This window comes from Tursiops truncatus, chromosome 3, assembly GCF_011762595.2.
Source record: "Tursiops truncatus isolate mTurTru1 chromosome 3, mTurTru1.mat.Y, whole genome shotgun sequence".
Classification (NCBI taxonomy): Eukaryota; Metazoa; Chordata; class Mammalia; order Artiodactyla; family Delphinidae; genus Tursiops; species Tursiops truncatus.
The window spans coordinates 116630711-116650068 of record NC_047036.1 but is presented as its reverse complement, the minus strand read 5'-3'; the positions used below and the strand labels follow the sequence as shown (position 1 = coordinate 116650068).

At 44.0% G+C, this 19358-nt stretch overlaps 1 non-coding gene across 1 annotated transcript in view; it reads right to left on the bottom strand.

The window, feature by feature from the left end:
* Nucleotides 1-19358, bottom strand: part of LOC109548177 (uncharacterized) — a 51511-nt gene that overhangs the window by 17886 nt on the left and 14267 nt on the right. Inside the window, exon 2 of the transcript XR_012330881.1 lies at nt 9404-9625. This is a non-coding gene — a transcript (uncharacterized protein). The remainder of the gene's footprint in view (nt 1-9403; nt 9626-19358) is intronic.

The following is a 19358-nucleotide window of genomic DNA, read 5'->3' as shown; positions in this document are numbered from 1 at the left end:
TTGGAGTTGTCCGTCCTATGGTTGTCTCAGACGGGTGGGGATTCTCAGGGTAGATCAGGAATGACCCTCAGCAACTGGCTTCCCCACCTTTCCCCTGAGGGCTTCCGGTCTTCACCACCCCCCATCCAACCACAAGCAAAAATTCAGAAAAGTGGTGTGGGCCAAGGGAGGGTGCTAAGTCCCTGTTGCCCATACACTCTACGTGGTATATGACTTTGTTTACGGCTTCGCCACAGTCCTATAATACCAATATTACAGATAAGGAAACAGAAACTCAGGGAACTGGAGAAACTCCACCTAGATTCCTAAGCCAATGCGGCTTTAGGTGGCACCAGGCAGTGTCCTTGCTGAGACATTCTGTCATCTGATGCCTGGCAGAGAAAGAAGGTACTGAGCTGGACTTTATCTATGCTGAAAAGTCTTCTCGGGGCAATGACGATGCCTGATCGGAGTTTCTGATGAAAAAAAAGCATAAAAGGCTCAAACAAGCCAAGCTGTAATTCCAGACCTCAAGCCAGTTAGCCAGAGATGCCAGACGGTTAAACTCCTTTCTCGTTTATCCCTGCGCTGAGTGATGAGAGCAGCGTCAGACACCAAAGGGAGTGTGCAGGGGCACCATGCCATGTTACCAGCCGGCACTCTGACTGTGGACTGAGGAAAGGCCGCTCACAGCATCTTGCTGGTTGGCCAGTGACCCGGCAGGGCTCTCCTGGAACAGGTGCTCCCCCCTTTTGCTTCTTCAAATTACAAAGAGCAAGAAAAGGGGCACTTTTTTACAGGCTGAGAAATCCGGTTCAAAGGCCAATCAGGCTTCTGAACTCCATGGGGGCATCCCAAGGACTCTGCTGGAGCAGAATTCATTTTATTTTACGTCGATACATTGTCAGATATCGGTCCTAACCCAGAAGAATAAAACCGCAGTATCTGGACTCACAAGAGTTAAATAGCAAGGGAAGGGGCTCAAAGGGAAAGGGGACCAGACATGGAGCATGAATTCACAACCACCTTTCGAACTGGTGATATTTCCATCCATCCAGCAAATATTTACTGAGCATATACCACGTGTCAGCACTGTTCTAGGTTCTGTGGAAGCAGAGATGAAGGAGAGAAAAAATCACCTTCAGGAAGCTTACAAGGGGAGGCAGGCACACTCAAAGATCGGGGAGGTTAAACAATCTGCCCAGGTCCTCGTGTTAATAAGGGGATCTGAACGCAGTTTTTATCACACTCCACTTCACCTGTCTACTAGGAAAGTGGTACCCTGTTATAACCACCAGGTTTTTGTGTTTGTTTCGGTGGCTGGGGGCAAGGCAGAGGGAGGAGGTGGAGGGAAGGTGTCTGGGAATTGCTGTGGAATCAGTGCTGGATCGCAGTAGCAGGCCATAAAGAAGAAATGCATTTAGCTTGGAATCAGGACTTACATCCTAGTCAAAACTCGTGGACCCTGGGCAAGTCACTAAACCTCACTGTACTTCAGTTTTAGTATCTCTAAAAAGAGGGATTCGGCCTAGCAAGGAATGGTAAAACGGCCTCATTTTACCTAACAATTCAAGCCTCACTCATAGCGGCTGCCTAGGCTCCTTCGGTAAGGAGGATTCTGAAGCCAAATTTGGGGCTGAGCAGCTAGAGCCAGAATTGATGAGTGATGTCTGCCATGAGCTCGGAAGGGTGATCAGCTGAGAACTCTATAACATTCCCAATGATTTGAGGTATCTGAGTGGGAGCCATTTCAATTTTGGTGAGAGAATTTCTTTCTTTCTTTTTTCTTTTAAACATCTTTATTGGAGTATAATTGCTTTACAATAGTGTGTTAGTCTCGGCTTTATAACAAAGTGAATCAGCCATACATATACACATATCCCCATATCCCCTCCCTCTTGCGTCTCCCTCCCTCCCACCCTCCCTATCCCACCGCTCTAGATGGACACAAAGCACCGAGCTGATCTCCCTGTGCTATGCGGCTGCTTCCCACTAGCTATCTATTTTACATTTGGTACTGTATATAAGTCCATACCACTTGGTGAGAGAATTTAAAAACCTCGGACTTCATGACTTTCTAACCAATTCACAGAACTTTCCTTTGAAAGACAGATGGCCTATCTTCTGACCTAAGACTGGAGATATTGTTGTGTTTAATTTTCACTTTAAACAGTTTTGTTACTATGGCATATTCATAAGAACCTAGAGTTTTGTTATTTAGAATGCTTCACTGAACATGAGTTCCCCCATCACCCCTGGGACTTGGGAGTAGAGTTTCTGAAGATCTCCCCACCCATGTGCCATTTTGCACTGTGGCTTTGTCACCCACCCATCAAGAGTAAAGTCCATTTCCCCTCCCCTTGACTCTCTGCTAGCTAGACCTGTGGCTGCTTTGACAGAGAGTGTGGTGGAAGTGATGTGCTGAGACTTCTGAGCCTGGGCAGTAAAAAAGCCGGGGAGATCATTACCTTGTAGTTGCAGAAGATTTGGGGAAATCTGGGTGAAAGGTATACAGAATTGTTTGTACTATTTCTGCAAAGTTTTTGTAAGTCTGGAATATTTTCAAAATTAGAAGTAAAATGAAAAGTTTTTTGTTCGTTTGTTTTTTAAAGGAAAGCCTGGCAGCTGCCACTTTTGCACTCTAACGCCTAAGGAGCCCAGACCTCCTGAGGCTGTCACACTGTGAGGCCCAAGTCAGCCACACTGAGAGGCCACGTGGAAGGAGGGAGAGGGGGAAAAGGGATACTGGATGGGGGATTTTCTTTTTTCTTTTTTTTTTTTTGCACTCAAAAGAACAATTCCTTGTTATGATGAACCAGAAGTACAAGATTTCACTGAAACTGAAAACAGGTGACAGAATACGACTGAACTTAAATTAACTTCACGGGAAACAAGAGGGTCAAACCAAGCCAGTAAGAGTGGAAAAGCCCAAGCCTGGACGGGACACGCATAAACATAGTAGCTTCTCAGCACGGGCATCACGTGACCCCTCCCAGCAGTGAGACAGCCAGCAGTCATGCTCCCATCCTTCTCTCTCTTCCAAAGCATCTGCCAAACCGAACAGCTTCTTCCTCTGTATTATTGGTGTGAGCCAACCCAATGGTGCCCCTTTAGACAACTATAAATATGAAAGCCAAGAAAGAAAGTTTGTAAATCCCATTCAAGGGTAGAAAGTACATATATTCAACTCAGCAAACTGGTTATCTCCTATGTTCCAGGCCCAGGGAGCAGAGATAAATCTTTCCTGCCAAGTCCTGCCCAAATTATAGAATCTCTAACGCCAAGATTTGGGGTGATTTACTACATAGCAATAGATAACCAAAACATATGTCAAGCTTCCACCTGTGGCAAAAAGCCTTAAGTTCTGGTTTGGCAAGACCTGGCTATCCAAATGGGTCTTTGAACACAATCCTTGGGCTGACACATGCTCCTTGCCTAAGTGCTTTTGTATCCTGAGTTGCTTTTTTTTTTTTTTTTTTTTCGTGGTTCGCGAGCCTCTCACTGTTGTGGCCTCTCCTGTTGCGGAGCACAGGCTCCAGATGCGCAGGCTCAGTGGCCATGACTCACGGGCCCAGCCGCTCCGCGGCATGTGGGATCTTCCCGGACCGGGGCATGAACCCGTGTCCCCTGCATCGGCAGGCAGACTCTCAACCACTGCGCCACCAGGGAAGCCCCTGAGTTGCTTTTTAAACAGCATCCCTACTCTTATTTCAGTAAGAAATCTCCCTGCATATCTAAGAATATTAGAAGATTCCCCCCCTTTTTTGTAGTAGGGTTTTTGCTCCTTGTGCTGCCTCTGTTCCCTCAGTGTCCCTTTTTCCTGTCTGTTTTGGTCACCATCTATCATCTGGGGCCTTTACTCAGGTCTCCGATGATCCTCTGTTGTTGGTTAATATTTAAGGCTGAGATTCTGTCACTTGCAATCTTAAGAGTCTTGACCAACACAAATGGTGGAAGCCTAAACTAAAATAGTATGAGCAAGGTTGACTGGAGTCAGACATTAAAGAGGTAAATTAGAGAGAACATGAAAACTAACTGAATTTGGAGAGAGGAGATGCTTTGAAAGAAGTCTGTATGGGGTGCAGCTGAAGCACTTAGGAGTGGTCAATTCTATGGGAGGTGTGGGATACAGGAGGGAAAGCTTCACAGAAGTGCTGATATTCTGTTTGATCTCTCCGTACAGTTGGGCAGAATGGGAATGAGGAGTAGGGAGTGAAGGGAGCAGCATGGCTGGTTAGAGGCCATCCTCGATGGTGACATCCTTAACTCCAAGCCGAGGGAGTTACTGGATGAGACATCTGGTGGTCTTAGAAGGGGATGGGTATAATTTGCATATGGGAGAGAGGTGAATTGTTAAAAGGAAAGATTGGAGCGTGGTGGACTATCTGCCAAGATGGCCACCAATGATTCCTCTCACTCTGTATTCACATGCTGTTCCTCCTAGTAAGATGGAATCTATTTTACACCAATGTTTATAACAGCCATTATTTATTATTCAAAATAGCTCAAAAGCAGATACCCAAATGTCCATCAACTAATGAACAGATGAATAAAATATGAACAGATGAATAAAATATGGTATATCCATACAATAAAATATTATTTGGCAAATGAATGGAGCACTGATAGTTGCTACAACGTGGCTGAACCTTGAAAACATTACACTAAGTGAAAGAAGCCAGTCATAAGAGAGCGCATATTACGTGATTCCATTTATAAGAAAAGTTCAACACAGGCAAATCAATAGAGACAAAAAGTAGATTCGTGTAGGAGGAGAGTTAAGGAAATCGGGAGTGATTGCCAAAGGGTTTCTTTTCGGGGTGATGAAAATCTTCTGGAATTAGACAGTGCTGATGGTCACACAACTCTGTGAATACACCAAAAACCACTGGATTGGACACTTTAAATGGGAGAATTGTATTGTATGTGAATTCTATCTCAATAAAGCTGTTGCCAAAAACGCAGGAGTGGGGGGAGATGGCATCTATTTCCCCTCCTGCTGAATCTGGCCAGCCTTTGAGCAACAGAATACAGGGTACGTGAGGCGGTGCCAGCTCTGGGCCTAGCCGTTAAAAGCCTGGCAGCTGCTACTTTCACACTCTTGGAAGCTAGTTGCCGTGGAAAGGGAGATGTGTAGAGAGAGGCCTCATGGAGCTATACCCAGGCCTTCGTCACGTGAGCGAGGCAGTCTTGGACATTTCAGCTCCAGCCAAGGTGACAGCTGCATTAAGTCATGCAAGTGACCCCAGGAGAGATCCCCTAAAGCCAACTCACAGAATCATGAGAAATAATAAATCACTGTTGTTTTAAGCCACTGAGTTTCAGGGTGGTATGTTATACAATAAATAACTGAATCACAACCTCTCTGAGCCTCAGATTCCACCTCTATAACACGGGACTAATGCTTCAGGGTCATTATGAAGATTATGCCAGTGAAGCTAATGCCAGTGCAAGAAATACTAGTTGGTATAGTTGTTATTATTATTAAAAATCTCCCCAGGAGATCCTTGACGTATTGCAGGTGTGCTCCCTGGGAAGCCTCATTCCCACAAGCACCTGCTGCTTCCAATCACATGGTTTCCAAAAAGCTGGTTTCCTGAGAAAAACAAAGGCTTAAAAAAAAAAATACTGGGGCTTCCCTGGTGGGGAGAGTCCGCCTGCCAATGCAGGGGACACGGGTTTGAGCCCTAGTCCGGGAGGATCCCATGGGCCACGAAGCAACTAAGCCCGTGTGCCACAGCTGCTGAGCCTGCGCTCTGGAGCCCGCGAGCAACAAGTGCTGAGCCCGCATGCCACAACTACTGAGGCCCGTGCTCCTGGAGCCTGTGCTCCGCAGTGGGAGAAGCCACCGCAATGAGAAACCTGCGCATCGCAATGAAGAGTAGCCCCTGCTCGCCACAACTAGAGAAAGCCCGCGCACAGCAACGAAGACCCAATGCAGCCAAAAATAAATTAATTAATTAAAAAAATACAATATCTGAAAAAGTGAAATTTGAACTAAAAAATAGACTACCAAAGAAGGTTCTGCTTAGATTAGCCATCTACCCACCGACTTGTCCATTCAACACTTTATTAAACTCTTACTAATTACCAGACACCAATTAAGAGTAGCTAAGACCCTAAAACAAATAATTTCCACCTAGGTAGCTGTTAACAGAAGGGACTACACACATGAACTTCAGCTGAGAGATGGCATATGCAGTAGTAGATACATCTAAAATCATCCTGCTAGAGGAAAAAACCCTTAAATTTCTGCAGAGAGCTCAAAGACACATGCTTAGAATGCAGGCCCCAAGAATGATTCCGACTGGGGATTCCAGGAGCAATATAAAGAGAAAGAAATGAAAGGGGTCCCTAAAAAGCACATCCCTTAGAGAGAGGGGAGTCAGAGGGTCCCATTCACAGAACCTGGACCCCAGGTTGAGAGAAGAACTTGACCACCTGGCATCCCCTGCCATACCTGGTATAGAACAGGTCTGGGCAACTAACGATGCACAGGCTGATGACAGAGAGAGAAATCCTGTAGAAAAGGATGTTAAACTGCTTTCAACTGCATTTATGAAATCATTGATAAATTGATAACACTGAAATAAAAAAGCCTTTTAATCCTAAGAAGAATTAAGATATTTTTTTTTCCCTCAAAAACGCTGATGTAATACTTAAATTACACCAAACGTAAGAAAGAGGGCCAAACCTGTATTTTCTGCATGAGGGGACAAGGTCCACTGAGCCCAGGAAGCACTTATTCTAGACAAGCTCTATAATGTTCCAAATCCACTGAATGGTAATTACAGTCAGTATAAACAATACAGGCCCAGAAGTGGCCTACAAACCATACAGCAGGAGGGCTGTGGGTGAAAGACACAACCTAGGGAGGCACTGGCCTGAATCTATTGTTTAGTACAAACGCTGGGCTGACTTTTTTTTTCATTGACATATAACATATACTAAAGTGCACAAATATTAAGTGTGTGGCTTGAAAATGTTTATACCCAGATTAAGATAAAAGAATACTCCTAGGGCTTCCCTGGTGGCACAGTGGTTAAGAATCCGCCTGCCACTGTAGGGGACATGGGTTCGAGCCCTGGTCCGGGAAGATCCCTCATGCTGCAGAGCAACTAAGACCATGCACCACAACTACTGAGCCTGCGCTCTGGAGCCCGCGAGCCACAACTACTGAAGCCCGCGCGTCTAGAGCCTGTGCTCCGCAAGAAGAGAAGCCACCACAGTGAGAAGCCCACACACTGCAACGAGGAGTAGCCACCGCTCGCCACAAATAGAGAAAGGCTGCACACAGTAATGAAGACCCAACGCAGCCAAAAACAAAAAACCAAAAAAACTCCTAATACCCCAGAAGTTTCCCTGTGTCCTTCCTAGTCAATAACAAACCCTATCCTAGTCTCCGACACCACAGCCAGGAGTAACCACTATTTTGATCTCCATCACCATAGATTAGTTTGGCTTAATCTTGAAATGCACATAAACGGAATCATATATTATGTGGTCTTTTCAGTCGGCCTTCTTTCATTCATCACAGGGTTACCTTGTTTTGAAGCAGAAACCCCAGAAACTGAGATTTATTTTCAGGAAATCCCCCTCTCATGTCATAGACCTGGATGCCAACTGCTCTGATTTATACTGGTTGCACTTCCTGCAGTCCTCCAAGCACATGTTATAACAATTTATAACAAAACAGAACCATGGATTGTAAAAGTTTTCCTTCAAGATAAACTAAATCTTTTAAAGCTATTCAAATCTATTCAATCTCAATACAGCCCCTGACTTGACCCCATAAAAGTAAAATCTTTCCCATATTGAGCGCACAATTCCTCTTAAACCTATTTTTCTTCCTTGGCATCCACCCATTTTAAAGAACCCTCAAATTCTGAAATAAAATGAATTGTCAGTTCTGTTACTACTTTTGATTAGTAAGGGGTTAAACTATAGGAAAATCTCGGAGGCAGCCTAAGGCCCTAAATTCAGACAAATGTGTCAGGTCAGAAAAGACAGGAAAGGGACAACAGTACAGCAATAACATACAGGTACAGATTCCACAGTCAAACTTTCAGGATTTAAATCTGGGGTCTGGCCATTTCTAGTTGGGTGGCGTTGGGCAAGTCGTTACTCCACAATGTGTCTCAATTACTTCATTGTAAAATGGGAATAACTTCATAAGACTGTTGCAAGGATTAAATGTGAATGTATATAAAGCTCTTAGGAGAGCACCTGGCACATAATAAGCACTCGGTAAGAATGAGCTATATTCAAAAGCTGAAAGCTCTAAGACAGCAACTAGTCTGCAAACCAAAAGGTCATAACGGTCACCAAGACATGTAGCACAGTGCTTCTCAAGATGTTTCCTTCCTAACCCTTCACAGACTGCTACTTTTTTGTAAAACGCAAGATTCCATGCTCGAATGTCACAGCAATGTCAAATTGCTCTCAAAGTTTTAAAATTTTTACTCTCACTTTCTGTATTTATCTCATTGCAGCCTGATAGCCGCTCAGGGACTGGCACTTGTCTGCACAGTAAACTTTGAGTAGCACTGTTCCAGCACACAAGAAGGACTCAGAAGCCTACTGACAACTCAGCTAGCAGGTTAAATAGAATTATGAAAACATATTAGTAAAGAAAACCCACCCCAATAGCAGGGGCAAGAGGATGACTTGAGGGTCAACAAGTTGAGACATAAAACAACCCCAACAGGCTAAACCTGTAAAGCAAAACTGGCTGCCAGAGCAAGAATCCAACCGGTACTTTGCCCCCTCTCACTGCTCGAGCAGATGCCTTCAGAAAACATGTCGGCCAGGAAGTCATCAGCCCCACAGGGGACAAGAGAAAGGAGGCAGAATTGATTCAGCCCTCCCAAGAAAGAAGTCCTTCTCAGGAGTTAGAAGCCACCCTAAGCAGTCACCAAGCTTTGGAAATGTCACATGGCAAACAAAGGCCAGAGTTTCTTCCCTGCCAAAGAAAACATGCAAACATTTCCATTGGTGACACTGGACTGCACACATGCACACCTACGTAATACACATACAGTCGCCCCTCGGTATCCACGGAGGATTGGTTTCAGGACCCACATGATACCAAAATCTGCGGTGGCGCAAGTCCCTTATATATAAATACCTTATATGAAAGGTATTTGCATATAACCTACGCACATCCTCCTATATACTTTAAATCATTTCTAGATTATTTATAATACGTAACACAATGTAAATGTCATTTAAATAGTTGTAAATACAACGTGAATGTTATGTAAGTAGTTTCTGGAGCACAGTAAATTCAAGTTTTGCTTTTTAGAACTTTCTGGAATTTTTTTTCCCCAAATATTTTCAATCTGGTGGTTGGTTGAATCTGTGGGTGCAGAACCTGCAGATATGGAGGACCAACTGTATACATGCCCCATTCACATCACAGTACCTGTGCTTTTAGGAGGCTCCTGAGGTCCGCCCGGCCAGCCATACTGTGGGTATCCTTGGTAGGGGTACCCCTGAGGAGGTGGGTAGGGTCCCCCCATAGGTCCTGGAGGGTAGCCCTCAGGCCCCATCGGTTGCTGTGGATAAGGTGGGTACGGAGCCGTCGGACCGGGCCCTGGATACGGTGGAGGGTTCCCTTGGTTCATCAGGGATCTGCTGAGTACACCTAAGAGACAGACAATGAAAGTTATTTGCATTTAATCTGGGGAAATCGTTAGGATAAAAACTGTAATCATGAGATCATTTACAAATTGCCTTAAAGATATCTTAAACCTCTTGCACATCTTCAGCTCTGCCCATTTTGTTTCCTTCTCACCATCACAATTGGCAAATATCTTATGTATCTGTTTGCCTTTTGTCTGCCCCCCCCACTAGACTACAGGCTGTGACAGCAGGAATCACATCAGTTTGGGGTCATCACCATGACCCTGGAGCTTAGCATAGTGACCGGCACAAGGCAGGCCCCAGTAAATGTGCTGAATGAAGAACCGATTATTATTTTGTTTTTTAATTCTCTAAAATATCCATAAATGTGACTGGATAGCTCTAAGAAGAAGGCAGAAAGTCTAACAGCATTAATTATGAATCAGATCAGCAGAGGCTGACCTGGTGACAGAAATCCTCCAACAAACAGGGCTGGGCCACAATGGGGTTTTCTAACAAGCAGCAACACTGGCAGTGAGTGACCAGTGAGTATAAAGCTTGCCCCCACCCTGGGCACTGGGTGATCTGCTTGCTCTCCTGAGACCCACAGCTCTGAGCAGTTGAGCAGTATGCTCGGTTGTCACTACACAAAGGGCAGAGATGTCCACAGAGCATGCCAAGCACCTCCTCTGACCATCCAGGCTCCCAGGACTCTGGAGCCCTCCCCAGGAGCCCCCACTTTGTTTTACAGGTTCCTGCTCTCGGTGGTTTGCTTCTGTGAGGGAGGCCATTTCTTCCCAGTCCCCAAAGCCTTTTATCCATTCTCTTGATTGGGCCTGAAGTCTGGAGGGGGCCAGCATCTCCTTTCTATCATCTCTGTAGCCCCCGAAGTGCCTGACACAATGACTTCCTGATTAAAAGCATTACTGGGGAATACAAAGTACATATATTCTGGATGAACATGATTGCTATCATCTTGTTGCCTTGTACTCACCCCTCTCCTGTACTGATATTTAACGTTTTACCTATCTGAGTAAGTTAATAGAGGGAAGAGTCTCATACTCAAAATTTAATAATTTCACCATTAGTTCTTTTTCATAATATGCAATCAATAAATTCATAAATGACTCTATAAGAAGAACAGAGTAGCCATAAAGTAAGGTTCCCTAGAAAATCTGCATTAAAACAGTGGACTTTGCTGGCTGCCCACGCAACAACCACATCCCCCTTCATAATAAGTCAGATTTCCAGTTAAGTATCCATTCTTTCTTCCTGTAGTTTATGTGCTTTGGGGGAAGCTCATTCCTTACCAGTTCCAGGGTGAGCCCAATCTAACCTAAGCCAATCCAGGTCACCCTTTCCTCTTTTCCATCAAGACTGATTCAAGGACTCCAGGACTAAGCCAATCACAAATGGCATCCTTTGGGCACTCGGATTAGTTCGAAAGTGGTTTGATCAGTTAAAATCTTGGGGCTTGGGCTTCCCTGGTGGCGCAGTGGTTAAGAATCCGCCTGGCAATGCAGGGGACAAGGGCTCAAGCCCTGGTCCGGGAAGTTCCCACATGCCACGGAGCAATGAAGCCCACGAGCCACAACTACGGAAGCCTGCATGACTAGAGCCCATCCTCCGCAACAAGAGAAGCCCACGCAATGAGAAGCCCACGCACCGCAACGAAGAGTAGCCCCCCACTCGCCGCAACTAGAGAAAGCACGCACGCAGCAAGAAGAGCCAACGCAGCCAAAAATAAATAAATAAAATAAATAAACTTAACAACAACAACAACAAAAATCTTGGGCCTCTCCTAACACACTCCCAACCTTCCCTTCCCCTTAACATAGTCAAATACACGGTCTAGCAAGGACATGGCCTACAAAATTGCTGACAGCCAATCTGCAGCCGTGAGGGAGCCACCAGCCTTAAGATGAAGTAGATACTTCAGAAAGGTAGAGCAGAAAGAAGGAAAGAAATGGGATTCCAGGGACTTCCCTGGCGGTCCAGTGGTTAAGACTCTGCACTCCCAATGCAGGGGGCCTGGGTTCGATCCCTAGTCAGGGAACTAGATCCCACATGCCACAACTAAAACAACAACAAAAAAGATCCCGCAGGCTGCAATGAAGGTCCTGCATGTGGCAACAAAGATTCCGTGTGCAGCAACTAAGACCCAACGCAGCCACATACACACATACATAAATACATAACTAAATAATTTTTAAAAAAATAAAGAAAGAAATGGGATTCCAGATGACTTTATAATAGCTCATAAATCAGATTAAAACCCAACCTAGGGCTTCCCTGGTGGCGCAGTGGTTGAGAGTCCGCCTGCCGATGCAGGGGACACGGGTTTGTGCCCGGGTCCTGGAAGATCCCACATGCCGTGGAGCAGCTAGGCCCATGAGCCATGGCCGCTGAGCCTGCGCTCCACAAAGGGAGAGGCCACAACAGTGAGAGGCCCCTGTACCGCAAAAAAAAAAAAAAACAGAAAAACAAAAAAAACCCCACCAACCTAACCTAAGCTACCTCTGTAGAATTTCCACTACTAGGAACCAATAGTAAGGTAAGCTAATGAACCCCTCTGATTGATGTTCAAGCAAGCAGACATTTATGCAGTGCTGACTGTGCCTGGCACTGTGCTAAGTAGTGGGGTATAGAAATGGATATGCTTCAAATCCTTCCCCTGGACAACAGGTTAAAAAGACAAACATAAGGATGGTAGTTTTTAGAAAAGGTGGTAAACAGACTGCTGGGTAGCAGTAGGGGCTTAAACTCAGTTGAGAGGAGGTGGGAGTGAGGAGAGTATCACTTGAAGGAGGGGATAATAAACTGAAACTTTGTAAGATGAAATCGGAATGGCTAGAAGATCTCTCTTTTGACCTCATCTGCATTCTGTCTCTCATTCTTCTTTCTTCAGGGGCCTGGGAGGGATTCAGAAAAGAACTAGGGTTCTTTCCCTTCTTTGCTCTCTGGTCTATGCCAACGTGGCATCACACTCTGACCTGGAAATGGCCTTTCCCTTTACCCTAAACCAAAGGCTCACGGTGACAAACACTGCAATCATCACGTGAACCTGGGCACCTAACTGCTGACTACTTCTGCATTCCCTCTCTCCTGCCTGGAAGGCTGTGGTAAACCTAGTGAGCCCTGGTTAACACAGAAATCAGTCTCATTAACCTCCCTACAGCTATTCCATTAGTTATTTTTTAAGTCACAGAAGTAGAACACAGCCATCATAACTACTCTTTCCTGAAGTTCAGTGTGTGTGTGTGTGTGTGTGTGTGTGTGTGTGTCCTCTGTACTGACCTAATTCCATCAAAACTGTAGTTTAACTTCATTAATCCAACAAGACCCTGTAATAATGATCATTCTCCCTCTAGCAAAGTCTACACCTATATTTCTCTGAAGACACTGCCCTTCTAAGAACAATGAGCAGTGAGAAGGCACAGAGAATAAAGCGTTTAGAACTATCACAACCTCACACCTCAATGTTTCCTGACTTTTCTTGATCGATCTATGTGTATCTATTCCTCATTATTCCTGGGACCCTCAAAACTCTCCCAAATGTATGTCCTCCCCTTTCTCCCTCAATCATGTTTCCCCCTCATTTTTAGTATGTAACTTTCTCCCTCTGCCTGAGAAATTGCTTAATGTCTGGGGTCAGGGGAACCCCATGTACTACTCAGATGCACTTATAAAGGCATAACAGATGCTCTACTGTCATGACCAACCCCCACCCCACACTCTGTCCTGTGTTCCCAGAACACAGTCACCTTAGAGGAATAAAATCTGGAACTATTTTCAGTTTCCTCTAAGCAGGAAAAACATCCCAGTAAGAGAACAGCAAAAGTCATAGAAATAGCATCTGTGTCAAGATCAAAGATTCCAGAGCTGGCATCTTAAAAGCAGGAGTTCACCCAGTGGGAATCCATTGTTCCCATGTTTGTACAGAAGCGAACCCAAGTAAAGAAAGATTCCCTCACCTTGACACAGTCTAGTACAAACCACTTAACATAAGCAAAATATAAATGAGCTTTAAATTTAAGGTATGATACAAAACTTTAAAACATGAATGTTTTCCCTTATAAATTTGGTCAGGTGAAATGTAAGCTCTACTATAATAGAGTGTGTTACACTGAGGATCAAATGTAAACAGTGGAAATTGTAGCATTAAAGACAAATCATAGCTCCAAAAGAGACAGCTCAAATCAAGCAGCAGCCAAGATCCATTAAAACTGCATTGAATCTGGGCTTCCCTGGTGGCACAGTGGTTGACAATCCGCCCGCCAGTGCAGGGGACACAGGTTCGATCCTTGGTCCGGGAAGATCCTGCATGCCATAGAGCAGCTGGGCCCGTGCGCCACAACTACTGAGCCTGCGCTCTAGAGCCCACGAGCCACAACTCCTGAGCCCACATGCCACAACTACTGAAGCCTGTGTACCTGGAGTCCGTGCTCTGCAACAAGAGAAGCCACCACAATGAGAAGCGCACAAATCGCAACAAAGAGTAGCCCCCACTCACCGCAACCAGAGAAAAGCCCACGCGCAGTGACGAAGACACAACACAGCCAGAAACAATAAATAAATAATAATAAAATAAATAAATTTTTTAAAAAACCACTGCATTGAATCTATTTGCAAAAGAATTCAGATTAATGATAGTAAAGATGATCCAAGATCTCAGGAAAAGAATGGAGGCATAGACCGAGAAGACAAGAAATGTTTAACGAAGAGCTAGAAGATCTAAAGAACAAACAAATGGAGATGAACAATACAGTAACTGAAGTGAAAAATACACTAGAAGAAATCAATAGCAGAATAAATGAGGCAGAAGAACTGGTGAGCTGGAAGACAGAATGGTGGAAATTAATGCCATGGAATAGAATAAAGAAAAAAGAATGAAAAGAAATGAAGACAGTCTCAGAGACCTCTGGGACAACATGAAACACACTAACATTTGCATTATAGGGGTCCCAGAAGGAGAAGAGAGAAAGGACCTGAGAAAATATTTGAAGAGATAATAGCTGAAAACTTCCCTAGCATGGGAAAGGAAACAGTCACCCAAGTCCAGGAAGCACAGAGAGTCCCATACAGGATAAACCCAAGGAGGAACACGCTGAGACACATAGTCAAATTGACAAAAAATTAAAGACAAAGAGAAAATATTAAAAGCAACAAGGGAAGGGACTTCCCTGGTGGCACAGCGGTTAAGAATCCGCCTTCCAGTGCAGGGGATGTGGGTTCAATCCCTGGTCACGGAACTAGATCCCACATGCATGCCACCACTAAGGAGACCACTGGCACAAACTAAGGAGCCAGTGAGCCGCAACTAAGGAGCCCACCCGCTGCAACTAAGACCCAGCACAACCAAAATAAATAAATAAAATAAAAATTTTTTAAAAGCAACGAGGGAAAAGCAACAAATAACATAAAAGGGGGGGTGGGACTTCCCTGGTGGTGCAGTGGTTAAGAATCCGCCTGCCAATGCAGGGGACAGGTGTTCAAGCCCTGGTCCGGGAAGATCCCACATGCCGCGGAGCAACTAAGCCCATGCGCAACAACTACTGAGCCTGCACTCTAGAGCCCGTGAGCCACAACTACTGAAGCCCATGCGCCCAGAGCCTGTGCTCCACAACAAAGAGAAGTCACTGCAATGAGAAGCCCATGCACCACAACGAAGAGTAGGCCCCGCTCACTGCAACTAGAGAAAGCCCGTGTGCAGCAACGAAGACCCAATGCAGCCAAAAATAAATAAATAAAATTAAAAATTTTTTTAAAAAAGAAAAAAAACATACAAGGGGGGAGTTCCCTGGCAGTCCAGTGGTTAGGACTCAGCACTTTCACTGCTGGGTGAAAGCCCTGGGTTCAATCCCTGTTGGGAAACTAACATCCCACAAGTTGCTTGGGGAAAAACAAAAACAAAAAAACATACATGGGAATTCCCATAAAGTTATCAGCTGATTTTTCAGCAGAAACTGCAGGCCAGAGGGGAGTGGCATGATGTATTTAAAGTGATGAAAGGGAAGAACCTACAACCAAGAATACTCTACCCAGCAAGGCTCTCATTCAGATTTGACAGAGAAATCAAAAGCTTTACAGACAAACAAAAGCTAAGAGAATTCAGCACCACCAGACCAGCTTTGCAACAAATGCTAAAGGAACTTCTCTACGTGGAAAAGAAAAGGCCACAACTAGAAATAAGAAAATTATAAGTGGAAAAGCTCACCAGTAAAGGCAAATATACAGTAAAGGTAGGAAATCATCCACACACAAATATGATATGAAAACCAGCACTCACGAGAAGAGGAGAGCACAAATGTAGGATATTAGAAATGAATTTGAAATTAAAAGACTGGCAACTTAAGACAATCATGTTTATATAACTAGTGGGAAGCAGCCGCATAGTATAGGGAGATCAGCTCGGTGCTTTGTGACCCCTAGAGGGGTTGGATAGGGAGGGTGGGAGGGAGGGAGACGCAAGAGGGAAGAGATATGGGGATATATGTATATGTATAACTGATTCACTTTGTTATAAAGCAGAAACTAACACACCACTGTAAAGCAATTATACTCCAATAAAGATGTAAAAACATTAAAAAAATAATAATAAAGTAAGATTCCACAGGGTGGGGGAAAAAACAAAAAACCTTCATGGGAACCGCAAACTGAAAATCTAAAATAGATAAAAAACGCACAAAAAAGAAAAAGCAATCCAAACACAACACTAAAGTTAGTCATCAAATCACAAGAGAACGAAAGAGGAGGGGGAGAAAGAAGACCTACAAAAACAAATCCAAAATAATTAACAAAATGGCAATAGAAACATACATACTGATAATTACCTTAAATTTAAATGGATTAAATGCTCCAACCAAAAGATACAGAATGGCTGAATGGCTACAAAAACAAGACCTGTATACATGCTGTCTACAAGAGACCCAATTCAAATCTAGGGACACATACAGACTGAAAGTGAGGGGATGGAAAAAGGTATTCCATGCAAATAGAAATCAAAAGAAAGCTGGAGTGGCAATATTCATATCAGACAAAGTAGACTTTAAAATAAAGACTGTTACAAGAGACAAAGAGGACACCACATAATGATCAAGGGATCAATCCAAGAAGATATAACAATTATAAATATATATGCACCCAACATAAGAGCACCTCAATATACAAGACAAATACTAACAGCCATAAAAGGAAGAATCGACAGTATCACAATAATAGTGGGGGACTTTAACACCCCACTTTGATCAATGGACAGATCATCCAGACAGAAAATCAATAAAGAAACACAGGCCTTAAATGACACATTAGACTACATGGACTTAATTTATATTTATAGAGCACTCCATCCAAAAACAGCAAAATAAACATTCTTTTCAAGTGCACATGGAACATACTCCAGGACTGACCACACGCTGGGCCACAAAGCAAGCTTCGATAAATTTAAGAAAACTGAAATCATGTGAAACATCTTTCCCAACCACAACACTCAGATTAGAAATCAATTACCGGAAAAAAAAAAAAAAACTGTAAAAAAACACAAAAGTGGAGGCTAAACAATATATTATTAAACAACCAATGCAGCACCAAAGAAATCAAAGAGGAAATCAAAATATACCTACAGACAAACACAATGACCCAAAACCTATGGGACACAACAAAAGCAGTTCTAAGAGGGAAGTTTATAGCAATACAATCTTACCTCAGGAAACAAGAAGAATCTCAAACAACCTAACCTTACACCTAAAGCAACTAGAGAAAGAACAAACAAAACCCAAAGTTAGTAGAAGGTAAGTAATAAAGATCAGAGCAGAAATAAATGAAATAGAGACAAAGAAAACAATAGAAAAGATCAATGAAACTAAAAGTTGCTTCTCTGAGAAGATAACCAAAATCGATAAATCTTTTTTTTTTTTGCTTTTACTTTCATTTGCATTTATTTTTTGCAGCATTTATTCCCGGGCCATAAGTTTTTGTTTCTTCAATTTCTTCTGGGATATCTTTTTCTTCTGGGCAACCTCCTCTTCTGGTTTAGGAACAATCTGTTCTTTTTCAGTAAGGATCATCTCAATGTGGCACGGAGAGCTCATGTATGGGTTGATCCGACCATGAGCTCTATAAGTCCTGCGCCGCATCTTGGGGGCTTTGTTCACCTGGATGTGCTCAATGACCAGAGAATCTACATCTAAGCCCTTAAGTTCAGCATTACTCTCTGCATTTTTGAGCAGGTGCAGTAAAAATTCAGCACTCTTTTGGGCCACCAACCCTGTGTCCAGCCCCACTGTTTGGCCTGGGCACACCTACCAACTCCACCATTGTAGCGACGGAATGGCACACACTGCTTCTTTTTTTTTTTTTTTTTTTAATTTATTTATTATATTTGGCTGCATTGGGTCTTCGTTGCTGCGCGCGGGCTTTCTCTAGTTGCGGTGAGCAGGGGCTACTCTTTATTGTGGTGCGTGGGCTTCTCATTGCGGTGGCTTCTCTTGTTGTGGAGCATGGACTCTACGCATGCGGGCTTCAGTAGTTGCAGCACGCGGGCTCAGCAGTTGTGGCTCGAGGGCTCTAGAGCGCAGGCTCAGTAGTTGTGGCGCACGGGCTTAGTTGCTCCGCGGCATGTGGGATCTTCCCGGACCAGGGCTCGAACCCGTGTCCCCTGCATTGGCAGGTAGACTCTTAACCACTGTGCCACCAGGGAAGCCCCACACTGCTTCTTTAAAGTGACATCCTTCAGATACTTAGTGGCTTTTCGGATATGCATACCCTTAATGGCCTGGGCTGTTTCACGAGTGTTCTTAAAGTGAACATGAAGATTTGAACCTCTCGACTTGCATGATTTTGTGGGATTTTCTGGGTCAAGTGAATAGCGAACCATTTTTAGAGGTCACCTCAGGCCGCTGACCGGAAAAGCAAATTGATAAATCTTTAGCCAGCCTCATCAGGAAAAAAAGGGAGAAGGCTCAAATCAATAAAATTAGAAATGAAAAAGGAGATGTTACAACTGACACCACAAAAATACAAAGGATCATAACAGACTACTACAAACAGCTATATGCCAAAAAAATGGACAACCTGGAAGAAATGAACAAATTCTTAGAAAGGTACAACCTTCCAGGACTGAACCAGGAAGAAATAGAAAATATGAACAGACCAATCACAAGTACTGAAATTGAAACTGTGATTTAAAAACTCCCAACAAACAAAAGTCCAGGACCAGATGGTTTCACAGGTGAATTCTATCAAACATTTAGAGAAAAGTTTACATCTATCCTTGTGAAACTAGTCCAAAAAATTGCAAAGAGGGCTTCCCTGGTGGCGCAGTGGTTGAGAGTCCGCCTGCTGATGCAGGGGACACGGGTTCATACCCCGGTCCGGGAAGATCCCACATGCCGCGGAGCGGCTGGGCCCGTGAGCCATGGCCACTGAGCCTGCGCATCCGGAGCCTGTGCTCCGCAACGGCAGAGGCCACAACGGTGAGAGGCCTGCGTACAGCAAAAAAAAAAAAAAAAAAAAAAAAAATTGCAAAGAAAGGAACACTCCCTAACTCATTCTGTGAGGCCACTATCACCCTGATACCAAAACCAGACAAAGATACCACAAAAAAAAGAAAATTACAGACCAATATCACTGATGAACATACATGCAAAAAGACTCTACAAAATACTAGCAAACAGAATCCAACGATACGTTAAAAGGATCATATACTATGATCAAGTGGGATTCATCCCAGGAATGCAAGGATTTTTCAGTATCTG